At 46.7% G+C, this 20,246-nt stretch overlaps 1 protein-coding gene across 3 annotated transcripts in view; it reads right to left on the reverse strand.

Annotated features, from left to right (window-relative positions):
• NCOA5 (nuclear receptor coactivator 5) overlaps positions 1-4,198 on the reverse strand; it is a 29,683-nt gene extending 25,485 nt beyond the window's left edge. For all 3 annotated transcript variants that reach the window (XM_078444031.2, XM_060619597.3, XM_060619613.3), the window contains exon 1: positions 4,085-4,198. The gene's annotated coding sequence lies outside the window, so the exon portion shown is untranslated. The remainder of the gene's footprint in view (positions 1-4,084) is intronic.
• Positions 4,199-20,246: the final 16,048 nt, after the last annotated feature.

Here is a 20,246-nt window from a genome sequence, read left to right on the forward strand (position 1 = left end):
TAAGTTTTTGTACTGAACGGAATCATGTTTTTCTTAGTTTTTCTTTTTGATATCAAGAATAATTTCCAAAGAGATTTAAAAATAAATTTTTTGTATCATCTCTGATGCTAACTAAATACATGTTATTATTATCTCAATCTCCAACTGCATAATTAAGTATATCCACTTAAGGCCAAATTACTCATAATTCAAAGTTCTCCAAAGCTTGCCCACTAACTGTAGGATCAACCTAATCTTCAGTAATTCAATCATTCTAGATCCAAACCAGGGAACCACTCAAGATATTTTATAGAGATAAAGGTATAAGACTGCTTTATAAATGTTCTCCAATGCAACCTAAGTTTTCCTGATCTTTCCCTAAAGTTGTTGGTCTTTAGGCAGGTCAGTAATGTTGTTTTGAATTGAAATAAAGGGAAAAGAGTCTTATGGTGTGCAAAAGTGCTGATTCTTTGAAGAGAATTATTTTCTTAACAAAAAAGTAATTCGTCCAGCTGACCTATTATCTCTTATTTTTTTAGTGATAGCATAAAGAATGAAAATGACCATCCCTATAAATATTCATATCTGGTGGTAATAAAACCACCATTTAAAAAGCAGCAGGCATGCTGGTATTATATATTTAGCTGTCAGTATACTTCATATTTCCCTAATGTGCTGCTGCTTCAGACAGTGGCCTTACCCTGATCCTTTCATTAACACTTCTCATTAATGAAAGTGGAATAGAGGGTAATTTTCTGTTGGTCACTGCCCTTTTAACTTCTTGAGAGTTTAACTCTGCTTAAGCCAAATAGTCTACACAAATGCCTACGCTGTTGACAGGACAAATCTTTTGGCACAAAAAAAGCTGACTGAGCTTTAGAAGCACTTGTCTCAAAGACACACGGTAATCATTAGTAAACCACAAGGTATAGAGAAGAAACAGTGTGGCAGAAAGAGTAGTCAGGTTTGGGAGAACACTAGGACCCGAGATGTTTGTAGGAGGATAGCAAGAGAAAGGCACCAATGATATTCTCCTCTCTTGGACATCTATAGTGCACATGTTTAGCATATTAAAGCCTCTGAGAAGTTCTAGAGTAAGGACACCTCTTTATCTCAAAATTTCCCAATTTTGCTTGACCACAAAATCTTTTATCTTCAACAATACCTTCAATATGTTCTACTAAGTATGGGATTCGGGCAAGAAGTCTAACCTGAGTTATTATTTCCTCATACGCAGAGAAGATACAACATCAGCCTACCCATCTCACAAGATTGGTGGGAACAAACGAGTTGGTATTGTAAACCTGCTTTGTAAATCACACGTGCTGCTGGTTGTATGCCATCATTACCATTAAGAGTAATAGTGAGTTTAGGAACAGACCTCTCATTCTCTACGTGGGGAGTCAAAAACAAAGAAGCCACGGTAGTTGAAGGGAATATTACATACATTTCCTCCAAAGCTTTCTCATTCTTAAAAGCACAACTGAATTCCAGTAATGCTCACAGCAGTAACAAGCCATACAAAAGCACTGCCATCTGCAGGCCAGAGGGATGGAATGCTTGCAACGGTTCTTAAGAATGAAGTTTCAAGCCACCAGGCACTCCTGTTCAGCACCCGCCTGTAGCCTCTGCAACGGACTTAGCTTTTGAGCACAGGGAGACTGAGTTCTCAAACTGACTTGAGTAAGAAGTTCTCATGTCTTCTCTACACAGGACCAACGCTGAGAAATGTTGAAGAAAATCACTCTGGCCTTCTGTAAGTACTACGTTGTGCTCATACCACAGTAATCCCAAGGAGTATGGATTTTTTTTTTTTTTTTTTTTTTTTTTTTACACAGCCCTTGAGGAAACACTTTAATGATCCGAACAGACTTTTTTGAGTTTCCTTTCAATGAATTAGAGTAAATCTGCTCTCTCACAAATTAAGTTTATGAACAGACTACAAACAGAACAGGCTGTTTACATAAGTTAACCGGTCAATGCCTCCCTTTCTTTGGAGAACGTAATTAGCTTTATTCAGCAATTCACCAATATGACCTAGCAAATCAAAAGGAGCTCCTAATGCCTTCCTTTTTTTTTTTTTTTTTAAATGTTTTATTTATTTTTGAGAGAGACAGAGACAGAATGCGAGTGGGTTAGGGGCAGAGAGAGAGGGGGACCCAGAATCCGAAGCAGGTTCCAGGCTCTGAGCGGTCAGCACAGAGCCCGACGCGGGGCTCGAACCCACGGACCGTGAGATCATGACCTGAGTCGAAGTCGGCCGCTTAACCGACCGAGCCACCCAGGCGCCCCTAAAGTGTAATCATTTTTGAGAGAGCGCGTGAGTGGGGGAGGGGCGGAGGGAGAGCCCGATGCGGGGCTTGAACTCACAGACTGCGAGGTCGTGACCTGAGCCGAAGTCGGACGCTCACCCACTGGGCCACCCAGGCGCCCCAGCCTAATGCCTTCCTTAAACGTATGGTGTTTACCTGCCCTGTAACATTGCACAACCTGCACCTAGGAAACATTTTTCCACGGGGCCTTGAAATACGGTTTCTCCGGCACGTTCTACAAGGAAAATTACTGTTTCTACGTTTCAGGTTAAAAGATCGTGCCAGAGGTTTCAAAGAGCATCTGGAAGGTGACAAGAGGAGCTGAAAGAAACACAAAGAAACCAGAATACAGGAAGAAACATGTTAAATAGCCACGGGATCTCCAATACCCACAGTGCAAAAGCTTGGGTTTTACGGGTTGGAAAAAGGCAACACGGAAGTTAGTTTTCACACCCAGACCGACTCACACAGAAAACATTACGTCTACAGTCGTCAAAAGCCCAAACGGCTCCGTCGTCGGGTGCAGAAAGGGTCAGGAGGCTACGACACCACAACGCAACGAGAAAACGGAGGCGGCACACCCCGCGCGCTCGAGCCGACGCTTCGTGCGGTTCCGTGGGACTGCCACTCGTAGGTCAACACCGACAACAGTTCGCAACGAGAAAGCTTCTCATGTTACCACCCCCGAAGATCCTGGGGGGCGTTTCACGGAATCCGCTATGCTTCAGAGAGAAATCCCGTGCACAGAGCGAAAGCCAGGACCGCAATGAACCCCACACTCGTAGGGCAGCGTTTCCCAAAGCGTGGAACGCACAATAATTTCAGCAGGAACAAGGACGCGCTGTTTATTTTAATAGACAGGTATTTATTATTATTTTTTTTTATGAGCATTTGAAAAATAACTGGCTTTCCATCATACGGTTTGGGATTTACGTTTCCACCTTAAACAAATGTATTTAAGGAGGAGGAAAATAGAGGCAGTGCAAAGGAAAAAATTAACATTTGGGAAATAAACAGCAGTACAGATGGTACACGGACGTAGAGGTGCAACGCGAGAGACTGAAATCTGGGAAGCGCCGTCTTAAAAAAAAAAAAAAAAAAAAAAGCCCCTGGCGGGTAGTCGGGAGCGGAGTGCCCTGGGTCACACTTGGGGCGCTGGCTCTGTCGCTAATTTCCGCGAGAACCTCGGGCACAGATTCTTTCCCCGTCCTTTGGGGCCGGGGTCCGCGTTACAAAATGGGTGGGGGCGTCACACGACACGGAGGCGCCTCGAGGATGCTGTCCAGGGGCGGCGAGGAGGCGGCGACAGGGACCAGCGCTCGGTTCGCCGCACGGCGCTGCACGCCCCGTAGAACGCCCGGGGAGGCGGGCCGCCTCGCTCCGAGTTCGAATCCCGCCTGCGCCACCGACTCGCTGAGGACCCGCAGGCGAGCGACTTCACCGTTTCGAGAAAGGGGCGCGGGGTGTGCAGCCCTACCCTACAGAGAAGCTCGGAGGACTACGGTCGGCGGTTCGCGCACAGAGAGGCGGCCGCGGTGCGGCGCCGCCCGGACCGGAGCCCCCCCCACGGGCCGCCCGGGCCGGCCGGGCCTGGGCTTGACGGGAGCCAGAGGCCGCGCCCCGCACCGGGCATGCGCAGCTCCGCGCGCACCCGGAGAGAAGCCGAGGCCGCGGCCGCGGCCGCGCGTCGAGCGGGCCCTCCCGCCTCAGCCTCCCCATCCGGCCCCGGGCCCCTCAACCGTCGGCCGCAAGCCCCACGCCTCGGCAGACGGCCACCGCTTCCCGGCACTCACCGCTACCAGCGCGGCGGGCTCTCGGCCGCTCCTTCGCCTCAGGCCCGCCCCTGCCGCCTCCACCTCAGCCCACCTGCCCGCCGTAGGACAAAGGCGCCACCAACCGACCGGCGCGGGCACGAGGCAATGGCGGCCGGGGCGGAGAGTGGGGGCAGAGGGCGCGCACGCAGCGGCAGGCGCGGCAATGTCGCAAGAGCGCGCGGGTTTACGGCAGGGCTGAGTTGGGCGTCGATCTCCTTAGCAATGAGAGAGAGGAAGTAGCTATGGGGCGGCGGTTGAGAACGCTAGGGGTTGCCTAGTAACGGCGTCCCCCGCTAAGGATGGGTCCCAGGCCTGGTTCCCTGATCCCAAGAGGCTGCGCCTTTCTTCTAGTCTTCGGAGCGTCTTCCTTCCATTCTAACTGTGGAAACGGCTCACTTAAATCCTGAAATACTTTATTTACTTTTTCATGAAACGAAACAAAACCCGAAACACCTTTAGATATGTGTATTGGAGAGTAGCGTACAGACTCCTGCAACCTCCGGATCTCAAGGAACAAAGACAGCAGAGAGGTAGAGAAAATGTTTTATTTAAATTCACATTTAAATAGGCAGTGTACCCTATTAGTTTCGCTGGCAAGAGGCAGCTTCTGGTGATAGAGTCACAGGTTCTTTTTGAGTTCTTTCTTCCTGGAATATTTATTCAACGTCAAAAAAAATTTCACGGAATGTAGGTGCTGACTGTGAAGCATGTAAAATGTATCGTTCATTTAACTCCCAGAATAATTTGTCGGAGGGAATGGAGTTTGCTCACATGATTGTAAATATTATAATCACAGCTATTGCTATATGAATCAGGTAGGCTTTTTTATTAGTTAGGAAATGCTTCACACCCTGTGGGGGTCTAGTTTTTCTCCTTGTGAACAGTGCATGCCAAGCAAACACGGTGGCTGTGGAATTTGAACGCTATGGGAAGTCAGATTTCTCTGACAACCACTCATTTGCTCATCCCTTCACTCATTTGCTCATTGAATGTTTACTATACACTTACTAGGTGGCCCTATGCTTTATTAGACACCTACTTTCAAAGCACTATCATGAGCAAATGCAGACCCATGTCTGCTATCTTGGAGATTATTGCCTAGTGGAAAGAGAAAATAGGTGAATTATCACACTTGAGTGTGTAATTACAGGTAAATGCTTGAAGGAAAGAAACAGGGATGCATTGTATTGTCTAGTTTTTCTCACCTGTGACAAATGCAGGGTGTGCCTGATGCCTATGGACAGATACACTTGGTCTTTAGATCTTTAATAATTCAAAATTCATCATGGCTCATTTTCTTCATCTGTAAAATAAGGATAAGAATAGCATGTGCCTCTGGGGCGCCTGGATGGCTTACTCGGTTAAGCGTCCAACTTCACCCAGGGTGGCGATCTTGCGGTCGGTGAGTTCGAGCCCCGGATCGAGCTCTGTGCTGACAGCTCAGAGCCTGGAGCCTGCTAAGGAATCTGCGTCTCCTGGTGTCTCTGCTCCTCCTCCACTCACACTCTGTCTCTCTCAAAAATAAATAAACAAAAAAATTAAAAAAGAATAGCACGTGCCTCATAAAGTCAGTGTGAAGTTAAATTAGGTAGTAAGTATCATACACAAAGCTCTTAGATTCATGCTTAGCTCATCGTGCAGGCTCATCGGCTCATAGATTTCTTATGATCCCACGGTTTGTGTCTTTCTATAGATTTGTTTGTGTTCACAGTTTGTGAGACATCCCTAGAAAACAGTGGCCCTTGGGTTTTCATCGGCTACTCTGTTCACAGGTGGAATAAATAGAATAAATGTCACTGGGAGTTGATCAACGAGTCCTTGTTCCCCAGGACACTGGGGTGGGAGTGGAGGGGACTTTGTTGTGATATTAAGTTCCTGGTGAACCCCAACAAGAGCTAATGGCTCCTCAGAGCAAGATTCTGTCAACAAAGTGGATCAGAATGGGACTATCCCCACTCAACAAGTTCTGTTGTATGTTGAAAGGAGTGGCTCAGGGAACTATGGAATAGCCGCTCTAAGACTCCTCTCAGCCATCAGGGAGACCAGTGTCTATGACACAGCCATCACTGTCAGTACCGTTTTGTACAGCTGTGGAAGTCAAGAGTAATGACCTCTGAAGGGTGTCCATGTCCTAATCTCTGGAGCCTGTGAATGTATCCCCTTACGTGACAACAGGTGTTTTGCAGATGTCATTAGGTTAAGGATCTTGAGATTGGAAGATGATTCTGAATTACCCAGGTGGGCCCAATATCATCACCAGGGTCCTTATAAGAGGGGAGTAGGTGGTCAGAGTCAGAGATGTGATAATGGAAGCAGGGGGTAGTGAGGGAGAAAGGGAGAGAGAGAGAGAGAGAGAGAGAGGAAGATGTTACTACACTACTGGCTTTGAAGGTGGAAGATGGGGCCTTGAGACAAGGAATGCAGGAGGCCTCTAGAAGCTGGAAAAGGCAAGAAAACAGATTTATCCCTAGAAACTCTAGAAGGAACACAGCCTTGCTGACTCATTTTTAACTTTTGACTTTCCTCCCTTCAGAAAATAAATATATATTTTCCTTTTCTAATGTTACCATGGTTTATCTTTCCCCTTTTAATAATTTAATCTGATTAACATTGATTTTGACGTATGCTGTCACATCATACATTATGTGTTATTTTTGATTCCAAATTAGATTCCTTCTTTCCCCAAGCTATGTCAACACCAAATAACAGCTCCAAACCATTTTTGTATCTCTTCTCTATCATATAGCACTTTTTATAGGAGGATTAAATTCAGGGCTCCTCATTGATTCTGTAATATCTCTTTCTTTTGGAGACAATTCACAGAGTTTCAATTATTATTACTCTAGATAGCACATATTTAGTTGTTTTGTTTCCAGAGCCAAGTGAAATATACTTGCGAAAGTGTTTAAAGAGCAGGTAATGTTTAAAGAGAGAAAATGTTTAAAGAGCAGGTAAATAAATCTTTTATGCTACTCAGATTGCCAGGGCAATCTGATTAATCCCTCCCTTCACATGAAATTCTCAAAGGATCCATCTCTAAATTTGCCTTCATATGTTGGGGTATAGAAATACAATATAAGTATAATAATTATAAAAATGGTTAAGGATGACGTCAGAGAGTAGGACAGTTCGGTCAAGTCCTGGCTCATTGTTTCCTGGAGATTCTGGTTCAGTGAGTCTAGGGTAGAATAGTTAACAATAACAACAGCAACAACAACAAAACTCTCCTCCCAGGTGTACACACCATGGGGCTTGGTGATTACAGAGATAACATACCTTAAAGGCATTTACCATGTTTCAGGGTCTCTCACAAATTACTCACACCGAGAATGAGAGTTGGAACTGGATAACTGGCTGAGTCAGTAGAGGCAGAATCTGAAGGATGAATGTTCCAGATTCAAAACTTAATGATGTAAAGCAAAAGCATTTTATTCTTGTTCATAGTTTCTGGGGCCCAGGAATTCGGGAAGGGCTTGGTTGAGTGGTTGTGGCTCTGACTTAGACAGTAGCTGCAGCTGGAACAGCAGGGGGGGCTGGAGGAGCTGGAGGCTGGCTGGACGTCTTTCTCTCCCCACATAGTCTCTGGGTCTTTCCATGTAGTCTCTGCATGGGCTACTTTGGGCTTCCTCATAGCATGGTGATCTCAGAGCAGTTATGCTGCTTACATGGTGCTCGGGGCCCTGGGAGAGTGGCTGAAAGAACCAGGCAGGAGCTGTATTGCCTTCTGTGACAGAGCCTCAGAAGTCATATAGCCTCATAATGCTTGTCATATTCAAGGCCCTCCACTCAATGGGAGGAATAGCAAGGACTCGCTGGGAGCAGAGCCTGTGGGTGGAAGATGAAGTTATGGCCACCTTTAGGGAATACAGTCGGCCACAGAGTTATCCCTCGTCCCCATATCCAGTGCATCAGATCCTTCCCCCTAACGTTTCTCGAATGGGTCCGCCCTGACCACCACCTAGTTCAAGCTGTCAGCACTTCTAGCTTGCACCTCTTTGCTTATCTCCAAACTAGGCTCCTTGCTTTCACCTTTTCTTCTCTCCAGTTCTTTCTCTTCTATAGCTAGAATATTTTTATACAACAAATCTATTGTCACTCCCCACTGTCCTTGGGATAGTGATAAAGCTGGTCCCGATGATCTGGAACTTTGCCATTCAGACTCACATTCTGCCACTGTCTCCCTTGTTTTCCAGCCTGCAACCCCATTGGTATCATTTCAGGCTCTACATTCACCACATTCTTTCCACCTCAGGGCCTTTGTACCTCCTGTTGCCTCTGCTTAAATACTCTCCCAACCCTTTTCCTGCATCACCATCCTCCCTCCTCCCTTCTCTGCCACCTCTTTAATTAATTCTATTCATCCTTAAGGTTGTGAAAGTAATTAAAGGGAAACCTCACTTAGAGTGGAGTTGGGAAGCTCTCAAGGGGAAGCTCTCACTCACAAACTTTCCAGCGCAGATCCTTTTGCTTTCCTGGGCAGGAAGAAATTCACTGGACTACCCCAACAGGAAGAAGAAAGATTTCCTCCTTGCCCAGCAACAGCCCAGCCAATGAGAAACTGCCACCACTCAGCCAATGAGAAACCGTTACTACCCCGAACTCCTGCTTTGCTCCAAGGGAATTTTGTTCAGAGCAGCCCCCTCCAACTTCCTCCTTTCGCTGCACGGAGTAATGTTCCCCCATTTTGTTCTCCGGACTCGCCCTCGGTTTACCATAGCTAGCGTGTCCCAAATAAATTCCTCTGCAATTCCCAAATAAACTCATTTTTTTTTTTTTTTGGTAAAATAACTGGCTATTTTATTTTTAAGGTTAATAAAATTTTCTTTAAATCGTCCTCCCCCTCTCCACTAGAATAGAGAGACAGTATAGCCTGGTAGCTAGGATCACGGACCATGGATTCAGACCACTTGAGTACGAATTCTGGCTCTACCATCTACTCACTGTGTGATTTAGGGCATGTTGCCTAACCTCTCTGTGCCTCAGTTTTCTCCTTTGTAAAACAGAGATAGTAATAGGATCTATCTATCTAAAAGGATTATTGTGAATGTTCAAACCCACATATGTAAGTCAACATCTGCAAAACACTTAGAACACTTAGGGGGCACCTGCCCGGGTGGGTCAGTCAGTTAAGCGTCCAACTCTTGATCTCAGCTCAAGTCTTGATCTCAGAGTCCTGAGTTCCAGTCCTGCATTGGGCTCCATGTTGGGCGTGAAGCCTATTTAAAAAAAAAAACCCACGAAAAACACTTAGCACACTTAGTGCTTGTCGTGGACTGCACAATAAGCATTAGCTGGTCGTGGTTTGTCAGCCTGTTGCCCACTCGTGTAGAACTGTGCACTTCTGTCTTGAAATTACTCTTCCAACCAGAGGCCATTTAATGGGATGTGAGGAGAATTTGGGGAGTACCTCCTAATCTGTGACTTTGGACCCACAGCTGAGGATAAAGGGGTGCTAGATATTTTATAAAGCAGAGGCTTTAACCCAGGGTTCATGAACTTGGATGGGAAAAACCTGCTTCTTTACTTTCATTTACCTCTGACTAAAATGAAGCCTTTCTATCTTCCCTTCTTTCTCTTTCTTTCTGTCTGTCTTTCTTTCTTTCCTTCTTTCTTTCTTTCTTTCTTTCTTTCTTTCTTTCTTTCTTTCTTTCTTATTTCTTTCTTTCTTTCAAGAGCATAAACAGGGGAGAGGGGAAGAAGGAGAGACAGGGAGAGAGAGAAGGAATCTTAAGCAGTTTCCATGCTCAGCACGGGGCCCAATGGGAGCTCAATCCCACAACCCTGGGATCATGACCTAAGCTAAAATCAAGAATCGGATGCTCAACCAGCTGAGCCACCCAGGTGCCCCAAAGCGTTTCTTTCACTTATGAATGCAAGCAACAAACCGTGATACTGTCAGAGCCTGCTACACTGTCTCCAGTAGAAATCACAGATATTTCATATCACATTACAATTATTGCAGATGTCTTGAATTATTGTTTGCACTCATCACTGCTTTGAAATTATGGAAATTTTAGACTTGCCACTAGATCTTATTATGTAATCCATTAATGAAGATGCTCAGTGCTACATCACAGATTTGTCTTTTTACTATTTTGATGACTATATTTCAATATACATAATTGGTTTTCTTTGTACCTCTATTATATTTTATGCATTTAGAAATGTTTTTCTAAAAAGGGTCCAAAGGCTTCTCCATATGGTCAGAGGACTCCACAACACACACACACACACACACACACACACACACACACACACACACACGAGAATCCTGCTCTAAAGAAAGTAGTTAATACCTGGGATGAGAAGCTCTCCTTAGGGCATTCTAAGAGGTGAGCACTTTCTTTGAGTCAGCACTCTCTGAGGACTCTCTCTCTCTCTCTCTCTCTCTCTCTCTCTCTCTCTCTATATATATATATATATCCTTATTTAATCCTCCCAGCATTTTAAGAGGTAGGCATTATTACTATCCCTGGGATGTAGGGAAGAAAATTGAAGCTTGGGTAATTGGGTAAATTACCTACGGTCACAGAGCAGTGCACCAGTGGTCGAGTTCATGCTTTTAATGCCTCCAACATCCTGCTTTCCATATAAATCTAGTCCTCCCACTATCCTGCAAAGCAATTCTCCCATTCTTCCATTTTGCAGATGGGGAAACTGAGTCTCAAAGAGAATAAGTTATTTTTCCTCGCAGTTAAGCAACACAGGATTCAAACCCACATCTGTCAGGCTCCAAAGCGCACGTGCTCCACTGTGCTCTGCAGAGCGAATTCAAGGTGCCGTGCAAATGTAGCCTGGGAGAGCTGACAGTTTATCAGATATATGACTCAGGTAGACCTTTCTATGCCATCCATCAGGATTAGAAGGTTTGGAAAGAAATGACTGCTTTTACTGCTCATGCTGTGGGGTTACAGAGCAACGCGGGGCGCGTCTTCGTGGATGTGAAATACACACTGGCATTTGGGAAACTCCATTAGCCACTGTTGTCTAGACAGAGAGTTAAAAGTGGGAAGCCGGAGATGTAAGAATACACAAGTAGGGAGTTCTGTGTCGGCCTCACACTGAAACAGAAGGAACCATGATTTTGAAACCATTAAAGATGAAGTTGGTGAGGATCAGAGTGGTCTTGTGACCTGTAAATCTAATGAAATGAAAATGAGGTAATGGTATGTTTTATAACTATTGAGGGTCTGAGAAGCTGGAAATTATCTCGGCGTGAATACCATAAGGGAACAGGGAACAATGGAAGCCATCTAGAAAAGGATCTTTATTCGGCTTTATTTATAGCAGGTATTCATCTGGTCTTTCAATACGGGGACCACAAAGGGGCTTGTCTCACCTTGCTGGGTGTATGAAAGCACAAGGCTTGTCACAGTCCCTTCTGCTTCCTCTCATAGAGCCCAGCCTGTACCAAGGAGGGAAAGGCAGAGGGTGCCTTGAGGGGGGTGCTGAATGGCTGGTGCTGCGGGAGAAGCAGAAGAGCAGAGAGAAGAGGAGGGGAGAAGAAAAGAACTTAGAGGACTCTTCCTGTCATTGCCCAACCCCCATTCTCTAGACCTGAGCTGTCTAACTAGCGATGTGTGATGATTTACATTTATTAAGAGTAAATGGAGTTAAATGCCCACGGCCTTAGCTGCGTTAAGTATATTCCAAGTTAATAGGCGCATAGAGCTTAGCTAGCCGCTCTCACATTCGATACAGATCTGGAGTGTTGGCATCAGCACAGAAGGTTCTGTTGGACAGTGTTGATAAATACCCAATTCCTCCCATGAGTCTAGGAGTATTCAAAGTCCAGGACGAGTGGAACCCGATGGCTGTAACATCCCTGGCCAACGGGAAGGTAGAGGATTAGAGTCTTCTGAAATGGCACACACGTCCCACATTCTGTATAACCTTAGGTGGGCTACCTGTACTCTCTAGGATGCAGTTTTGTCCTGTTTCTAATATTAATGATTAATAACATTTTTTACTGGATATTACAAGAAAAATACATAATTAATTAATCCTCATAACAACCGTGTGAGCTATTAGGTCCATTTTACAGAGGAGAAACCAGAGATTAAAGATGTACTCAGAGGGAGGGGTGGGTGGGTGATGGGTATTGAGGAGGGCACCTGTTGGGATGAGCACTGGGTGCTGTATGGAAACCAGTTTGACAATAAATTTCATAATAAAAAAATAAAGATGTACTCAAGGGGGCGCCTGGGTGGCTCAGTTGGTTAAGCATCTGAGTCTTGATTTCGGTTCGGGTCACGATCTCACGGGTTCACGAGATTGAACCCTGCGTCAGGCTCTGTGCTGACAGTGTGGAGCCTGCTTGGGATTGTCTCTCCCCCCTCTCTCTCTGCCCCTCCACTCGTGCTCTCTCTCTCTCTCAAAAATAAATAAATAAAAAAGAAAAAGGAAAGAGTGTACTCAAGGCCACAGTCAGGAGCAGAAGAAGGCTTTGCACCCAGGCCTCTGACTTCAGAGGCCGCATTTCTGTTCATCAGTCTACACAGTCTCCTCCTGCTAGTTTCTCATCTGCAAACCAAGAGGTCTTACGTAGTTGGAAGTCTCGCAGAAACAGAAACTGAGATAAGGATTTGAGTGCAAGTAATTTGGAAGGTGACCCCACGAAGCATCAGTGGGGGTGTGGGGAAGTGAAACAGGGAGGGAAGGAAGCCATTACGGGCTGGGTTCATGTGCTGATTGTGCCGTGGACAACTGGGGGTTAATCTTCACGGGGCGGTAGTGTAGAACACACACCACTGAGTTATCCCACTCAAGGGACGAGGGAACTGGGATACTCACTCGCTGACTCTTTGTCTGTCATTGGTAGAAGGCCGCTCCCAGGGGCATTCCCCCAGGCACTTCTGTCCTGCCCCCTTCAAGGGCTAAATATGCTCAGGCAGCCTTAAAAGGCCCTTCAGGAGAAGGTCACAGGTGCTTGAAGGAGGGACAGGAAGAGTGACTATGGAGGACATAAAAGTGGGGTAGCAGCAAGGTGCTACCTAGGGGATTGTATAAGTGGTTTTTCTGCTCTAACACACTAGCGGCTAGTGGTGCTTGATATTAGGTATTTTACATCATAAAATCTGAAACTATAAAGATTAGCAGTCTTCCAGAGCATGGCTATGGGGAGAGCTTCGAGGTACAATCAGACATCTGAGCTGATTTTCAAGATGGGTGACACAGTATGGGGTGCCTGGGTAGCTCAGTCGGTTAAGCATCAGACTTCGGCTCAGGTCATGATCTCACGGTTTGTGAGTTCAAGGCCCACACTGGGCTCTGTGCTGACAGCTCAGAGCCTGGAGACTGCTTCGGATTCTGTGTCTCCCTCTCTCTCTGCCCCTCCCCTGCTCGCGCTCTGTCTCTCTCAAAACTAAATAAGCATTAAAAAAATTAAAAATATGGGTGACATAGTAAAGGGTTAACATTGAAATCATACAAACAGCTCTTCATTAGGGCTGGGACTTATCTAATTCAATGCTATAACCTCAAAAGTGACATATAGCAAATGCTCAATGAATATTTGTTGAATGAACACGTGAATGAATGAAATTGTTAAGAAAAAGACATTCAGTAAAACAATGGGCAAAGGATATATTCAGTTAGTTCATGAAAGAGGAAACCCAAATGGTTAATAAGCATTTGATAGGATGCTCAATTTCAATTATAACTGAGAAAATGTAAATCAAAGCAATGAGACCTCTCTCTTCACCCATTAACTGTCAAATATTAAAATGAATGACAACATCTAGTGATAGAGAGCATACAAAGCAAAGGTCCCTTCACACTTGTACATTTCCCAAGTGTTTTGTAAATACTGTTCCCATTTACAATATACATATCTGCAAATTCCACTTCTGGAAATCTATAGAAATAGAAGCACAAATGCCTAAGCGTATGGGTACAAGTACATGTGGTTACAGCATGCTTTGCAGCGGTAAAAACCTGGATGCAGCCTGAATGTACATCAAAAGAAGAATGATTGAATCAGTTGTGACAAGCCCCCATCACAGAATATTACCCAGTTATTAAAAAAAGGAATGTGTCAGATCTGTGTCTGCTAACCTGGAATGATTTCCATGATAGAGTTAAGTGAGAAAAGGGCCAAAAAATGGCAAACATTCCTTTTCTTATGGAAGGAACAAATATATTTATAAATGTGTAGAAGGATACCTATCAAGCTGTTATGGAAGGGGGGGGGGTGTAAAGATAAAGAAAAAAAAAAACAGGTATTTACAGAAGTGGAAATAATGCATAGGATACCATGCTATTGAAAAACATAAAACAGGAAATCTATCTAGGATATCCTCAGAAAAGAAAAATCTGAAGGTACATATGGACAAGGACAGCAAGGTGACATGTACAAATGAAAAACTGATTTAATTTTGGAATGGGACCATGGCTAATTTCTTGGTCTATTTTAAAGTATCTCTTTCGTGTTTTTTTTGTTTTGTTTTGTTTTGTTTTGAAATTTTTTTTAAACGTTTATTTATTTTTGAGACAGAGAGAGACAGAGCACGAACAGGAGAGGGTCAGAGAGAGAGGGAGACACAGAATCTGAAACAGGGTCCAGGCTCTGAGCAGTCAGCACAGAGCCCGACACGGGGCTTGAACCCACGTACCGCGAGATCGTGACCTGAGCCGAAGTCGGACGCTTAACCGACTGAGCCACCCAGGCGGCCCTGAACATCCTTCTCATTTTAGGGGAATGTCGAAGGGCAGGACTCACCAGGGGCCAGGAGGACTCAGATAGTTCTTCCCACCCCCTGGCAGCCAGAACATGGGGTGTAAGCCAAGTGTGGCCACTCTAATGTCCCTTCCCAAGACACTGAACTTCGAGGGATTGATGCTCAAGGTCAGGGTCACTTACTGAATATAAATAATGAACATTTATGAGCTCACAAATCTGCAGTCAAGGTGTCAGCTGGGCCTTCGCTTATCTGAGACTTGACTGGGCCTGGAGGGCCACACGTCTTATGTGGCCGATGGCCAGAATTGCCGGATCCTCACCATGTGGGCCTCTCTATGGACTGCCTGAACATTTTCCTGATGGGACAGCTGGCTTCCCAGGTGGGCCTGACAAGGGAAGAAAGAAGAGAGGAGAGGAGGAGGGGGAGGGGAAGGGAAAGGGAAAGGGGAAAGGGGGAAGGTGAGAGAGAGAGAGAGAGAGAGAGAGAGAGAGAGAGAATATTCTATAGAGCACAGAAGCCTGAAATCTCAGTTTTATGACCTAATTTTTGAAGTGACGTGCCATCATTTCCCCTTGTTTCTATTGGTTACACAGACCAACCTCGGTACCGTGAGGGTGGGCACCACAGAGGGTGTAAAGACCAGGAGGTGGGGTCATTGGGGGCCATCTTGGAGGTTGGCTAACAGAGCTGGTTTGTAAGACCTGTAAGACCTGTAGCAGAGTCTTGACTATGTCCTGCCTCCTGCGGTTCCTGCTGGAGTTTGGTCCTTCAGCCTTCCTGTCAGTTCTATGAGCCACCTGACACCCTCCAACAATGTTCTCTTCTATTTAAGTTCACCAGCTCTGACTTGTCTTGCTTGCAATGACAACTGTGACTAGAACAGGTGCCATGAGAGAGGACCGTGGTGGCGAAGTGGGTTGCAGCAGAGGAACTTAACTTTAGATAAGGTTATCAGGGAAGAACTCTCTGAGGAGGTGTCATTTGCCCGGAGATCTGAATGGTGATGAAGGGTCAGCAGATGAAGAGTGGGAGGAGGGGCCTTTGCGGCAGAGGGAACAGCACAGACAAAGGCTCTGAGGTGAACCAAGAAGACTGGATGGCTGGGGTGTAGCCAGCAAGTGGGTGTGTAGAAGGTACTATCATCAGAAGTCAGATTACTCAAGATCTTGAGGCCACTGTAAGGGATTTGGATCCTCTCCCCCAACCAAAGCCATCTCACATTCCAGACATCAGAGCTTGACAAGGCTGAGGACAAGACCCCGAGGTCTAGGAAATCAGGATCAGCCAAGTCAGTAAGTGGCTTTGGCCAGATCATGCTAAAAAAATGTCTATAACTTGTCAGTTCACCCATCTTTTTTTTTGCTGGCTCTCAGGTTTTCTTAACTTGTGGTTGGGTTCTTTTCTGAGTTTTGTAGTCCTTTTGATAAATCCCACCCCAACTATGCTGAGCTGAAAGGAGAGATTTGTGTTTACAGTTGGGCCTGGGAATCCTAGCTGGAGAGCCTAGTTCTCTGGTGGAGGGAGATGAGCAGGTCCCCAGACAGTGTGAGAATGATCAGGTGGACGCGATGGGGCCCTACAGTCTCATTACTTTATAGTCCCACGTTCACTCAACAAATGCTTGCTCAGCATCTAGCATGTGCCTGGGCTCTGTGTGGGCCTCAGGCTACAAAGGCCGTCCTCTCCAAGCATCACGTTAGGCATGAAGGATGGCCCAATCCAAAGGTTACTGAGTGGGAACTCCCCATCACTCAGGAATTGGTACCATGTCCCACGGCCAAAGCAAACGGGCCCTGTGTAACCCGCATTCTGAATGGAGCCTGCAAGGTTTACTAAAGGGGGCACAAATGGCTCAGATCCCCTAGCTATAAGCTCACTTTCCTCTTCCTTGCCCAAACAGTAATACTGGGGAGGGAGGAGTTCTTTGGTTTTGATGAGGAATATAGTGTTTATTGTGAAAGCAATTCCCTTTTCTCCCCCTTTTCATTGGGAGTCCCTTCTGGAGATTGAGGGGTGGCTGCAAGAAGGGGATGCTGGGATGCTGTTCCCCAGTGGGGGTCAACTTGGTAGTGGACTTGCTGATGTCCCCCTGGGTCATCAGGTCACCCCCTGGGTGATCTTCCCCCCTGAGCAGGGGAAGAGAGAGGTGAAGAGAGGGGTCACCGTGGAGCCACTGGCCAGGACGTCTTGAGTTTCTCTGGGTCAAGTGGACCCAGTAGTAGTTAGCTAAGCTCCTAGTGTTCCACCGGAGCAGGCTGACTGCAGAGCAAGAGGGTCCCACCAGAGGCAGAAGCAGAGGTGGCGGGGCAAGGTGGGGAAGCTGAAACCTGAGCCGGACGCCCCCTGTCAGAGGACTGTGCAATGGGGAAGCCCACAGAGATATACTCATGTGCCCCATGAGAAACCATTTGTAAACACTTGCTACTCCAGGTTAGCCCGGGAAACAGGGTCAACCCACAGGGAGGGAGCTACTGTGGAGGGCTCTTCCCTTTCCCCCTTTCCCAATTTCAACAAGGGGGAGGGTGCTGGGGCGTGTTTCCAAGCCGGCTAGGCTCCCCCCCCCCCCCCCCGCCTTTATTCGAACTGGCAGGATCCTGGCTCCAGTCAACCCTTGGATGAGTAAGGGAGAAGACAGAATGAGATTTAAATTGAGTTTGAGAATAAAGCTTTCAAGGATGGAGGTTTAACAACAGAAAGTGATCCAAAAGTAATGCAATCTGCCCAAGATGTCATTAAGGGATGGAAAAGGGAAATTCACCACAGCATAGCTGAAGGTAGAGATTAGGGGGGAAAGCTTCATTATTATGCCCTATCAAGTCGAGTCGCCTCAGTATACCGGTTCCATGAGTAAACAGAATAACTGAAATACAGTGTGGTAGGGCTGGAGGCTTGCTTAGGTAAGCAGCCGCAGGGTTCTGAGAGGGCAAGGGGAGGTAGGTGGGTGCACATTCCAGGGTGGCTGATGCAGAGGGCTTTCCGGAGAAGGGGCACCTGAGCTGAGACTTGAAAGATGAGAAGGGGTTGATCCGATGAAAGGAGAATGGAGAAGGTCTTTCCGGCAGAGGTGGTGGTACAGTCTGGAGCAGAAAGTTGAGGGCAGAAGGAGCCCATGGCCTTGAGGTCCTGTGAGCTTAAGGAGTGAGGGGAGCTTAAGGAGTGAGGGCTCCAGGGAGTTGCTTCAAACCTAAGAGCAACACAATGGGATTTTCATATTAGAATCATCTGCTCCCCAGATTCTGGCTATGTTGTGGACTTGACCTCCAGGCCTGCTTCTTACCCATCCATGTGGCCCTGTGACTGCCCCCCTCCCCACCTCCTGCAAAGGGCATATCTTGTCATTCCAAAATCCTGGGTCCCCACTCCTGGAATGTCCTTTGCCTTATCTTTGAACCCTTCCTAAATAGTTCCCCTCTATGACAGGACTCTGAAATATTGCCATCCTCCCCATAAATCATCTCGCTTTCCTCTTCCAGTATATTTTTCTCAGCCTAGGAGGATTCTATGCCTTCTCTTAGCCTCTCCCCACAGCACATGTCTCCTTGGGATATGCATATACTAAAATATCTTCCCTTTATCTTATCTGGTCTTCACCCCATGGGGCAACCCGAAGGCTACTATTTATTCTTCCACACATTAATTTAAGCAGCTTTAATTACGACTATGATATGTTTTATATAATATAATTAACGTTTTAATTCTGTGTACTTGCTTCCCAAGGCAGTTTTGTGAAGGGCCCAATTTTGGAATCAAGCAAATAAAGAATTAGTAATGGCTGAAGTTATTATAGCAACGCCCTCCCCCCTCCCAAAGGAATTAAAGCTGTGTTTGCTTTTTGAAGTGGGTTAAAAAGGGAAAAGATAGTTTAATATTCTCTTCATCCCAGGCACGTTTGGTGGCTTTCGTGAAGTCCCCTGGACTCTGATTTCAAGCGTTCCTGGGTTATCGGTTTCTGACCACGAGCTTGTGATGTGTTGCGGCTACCAATCAGCTTTGCATCTCCTGCCCCCCACATCCTTCCTGATGGAGGATGTACTGCAAATGAGAAGTTACTGAACCCACTTACTCATTTATTCACTCAGCAAATATGTATTGGTGTCCTATTACGTGCCCCGGACTGGGATGAAGTCAGCTTTGCCTTCAAGGAGCTCACGGTCCAATGGGGCCAGACAGATGGAGTTCTAGTCCAGCAGGCTAATGCTGTGGGAACATGGAGAAGGGGCTAAGGAAGGGGCGCAGGAAGTTAAGAGGAGGTTTAACCAAAGAGAAGGTGAAATTTAAACTGGTTCCAGGAAGGAGAGGGGAAAGAAGGAAACAGCAAGACACAGTAAGAAGACAAGATCGTTTGAACGTGGGGAGAAGGAGAGTATGGTGGAAGCCAGTGTGCATGGGAGGACATGGCAGGGAGTGAGCATGGGGAGACAGGTGGGGGTAGAGTGGAGAAGAGCTTGCTGGGTCAGGAGGAGGGGTTTGGACCATCTTGATGATGGGGAGCCCAAAGAGGTTATTCAGCAGGGAAGTGTCCAGAGCAGATCAGACCTGGGGTTTGCAAAGAGAATTGCTACAGTATGAACAACGAGAGCAGGAGGGAGTGGGGGACGGTTAGTTAGTTGAGAGTTGCCTGGCCCATAGTAGGGGCTCAAAAGGTACCTAGTGAATGAGGGAGGCTGTTGGGACAGCCCAGGTGAGAGATGATAAGCCTGTGAATCAGCGGTGGAGGTGACGGAAAGGAGGGTGACCTTGGCAGCAGAAGCCAGGAGGGTGGAGTTAACAGCCTCTTCCTCTCCCATCCTGTCTGATTCCATGCAGCCTGGCCTTTTGGCCTGGCCCGGAAATGCAGAACGTGGGGAGTCGTCACCCCGACAACCAGCTGTCTAGTTCACGCTCCTCAGGTTGCACTGGCGACAACCAAAGCTCAAGGGAAGTCAACCCATCAGAAGGAGAGTCTCAGTCAGAATTCAGGGATTCTATGCTGCTGAGTAGACCTTGTTAACACTGGTTGGAGAAGGGCCAGAACCCGGGCAATGTGGGCACAAGGGTGTGTGTGTTTCTGCAGAAGGAAAGAGTCCCGAGTCTCCTGAGATTCTCACGGGGTCCTGCGCTCCCACACAAAGGCTGATGTGCTACTCTAAATGCCTGTCTCCAGGTGACAGATGGGAACGGCGGCGTTGGAATAGAATCTGGTGGAGACGCATGAATGGATGGATGGATGGATGGATGGGGAGGCTGGGACGCTGCATCCACAGGAGGGAATTTCCTTTGAAAGAGAGGGAAACTTTAAGCTGGGAAACTGTTTTCCTTGAAACGCCACCGGAGCCCTCCTCTTCCCCACACCCCAGCTCTGGCCTTCCCGGTTTCTGGGATGCGGGGAACTTCCTCAGGCCTCTGCATCCGCGGTGGGGACACTTTCGGTTCTGCCGGAATTCCCGGAGGCTGCGGGGGGTGGGGGGTGGGGTGGGTGG

Source organism: Panthera onca, chromosome A3 (assembly GCF_046562875.1).
Source record: "Panthera onca isolate mPanOnc1 chromosome A3, mPanOnc1 haplotype 2, whole genome shotgun sequence".
Lineage (NCBI taxonomy): Eukaryota > Metazoa > Chordata > Mammalia > Carnivora > Felidae > Panthera > Panthera onca.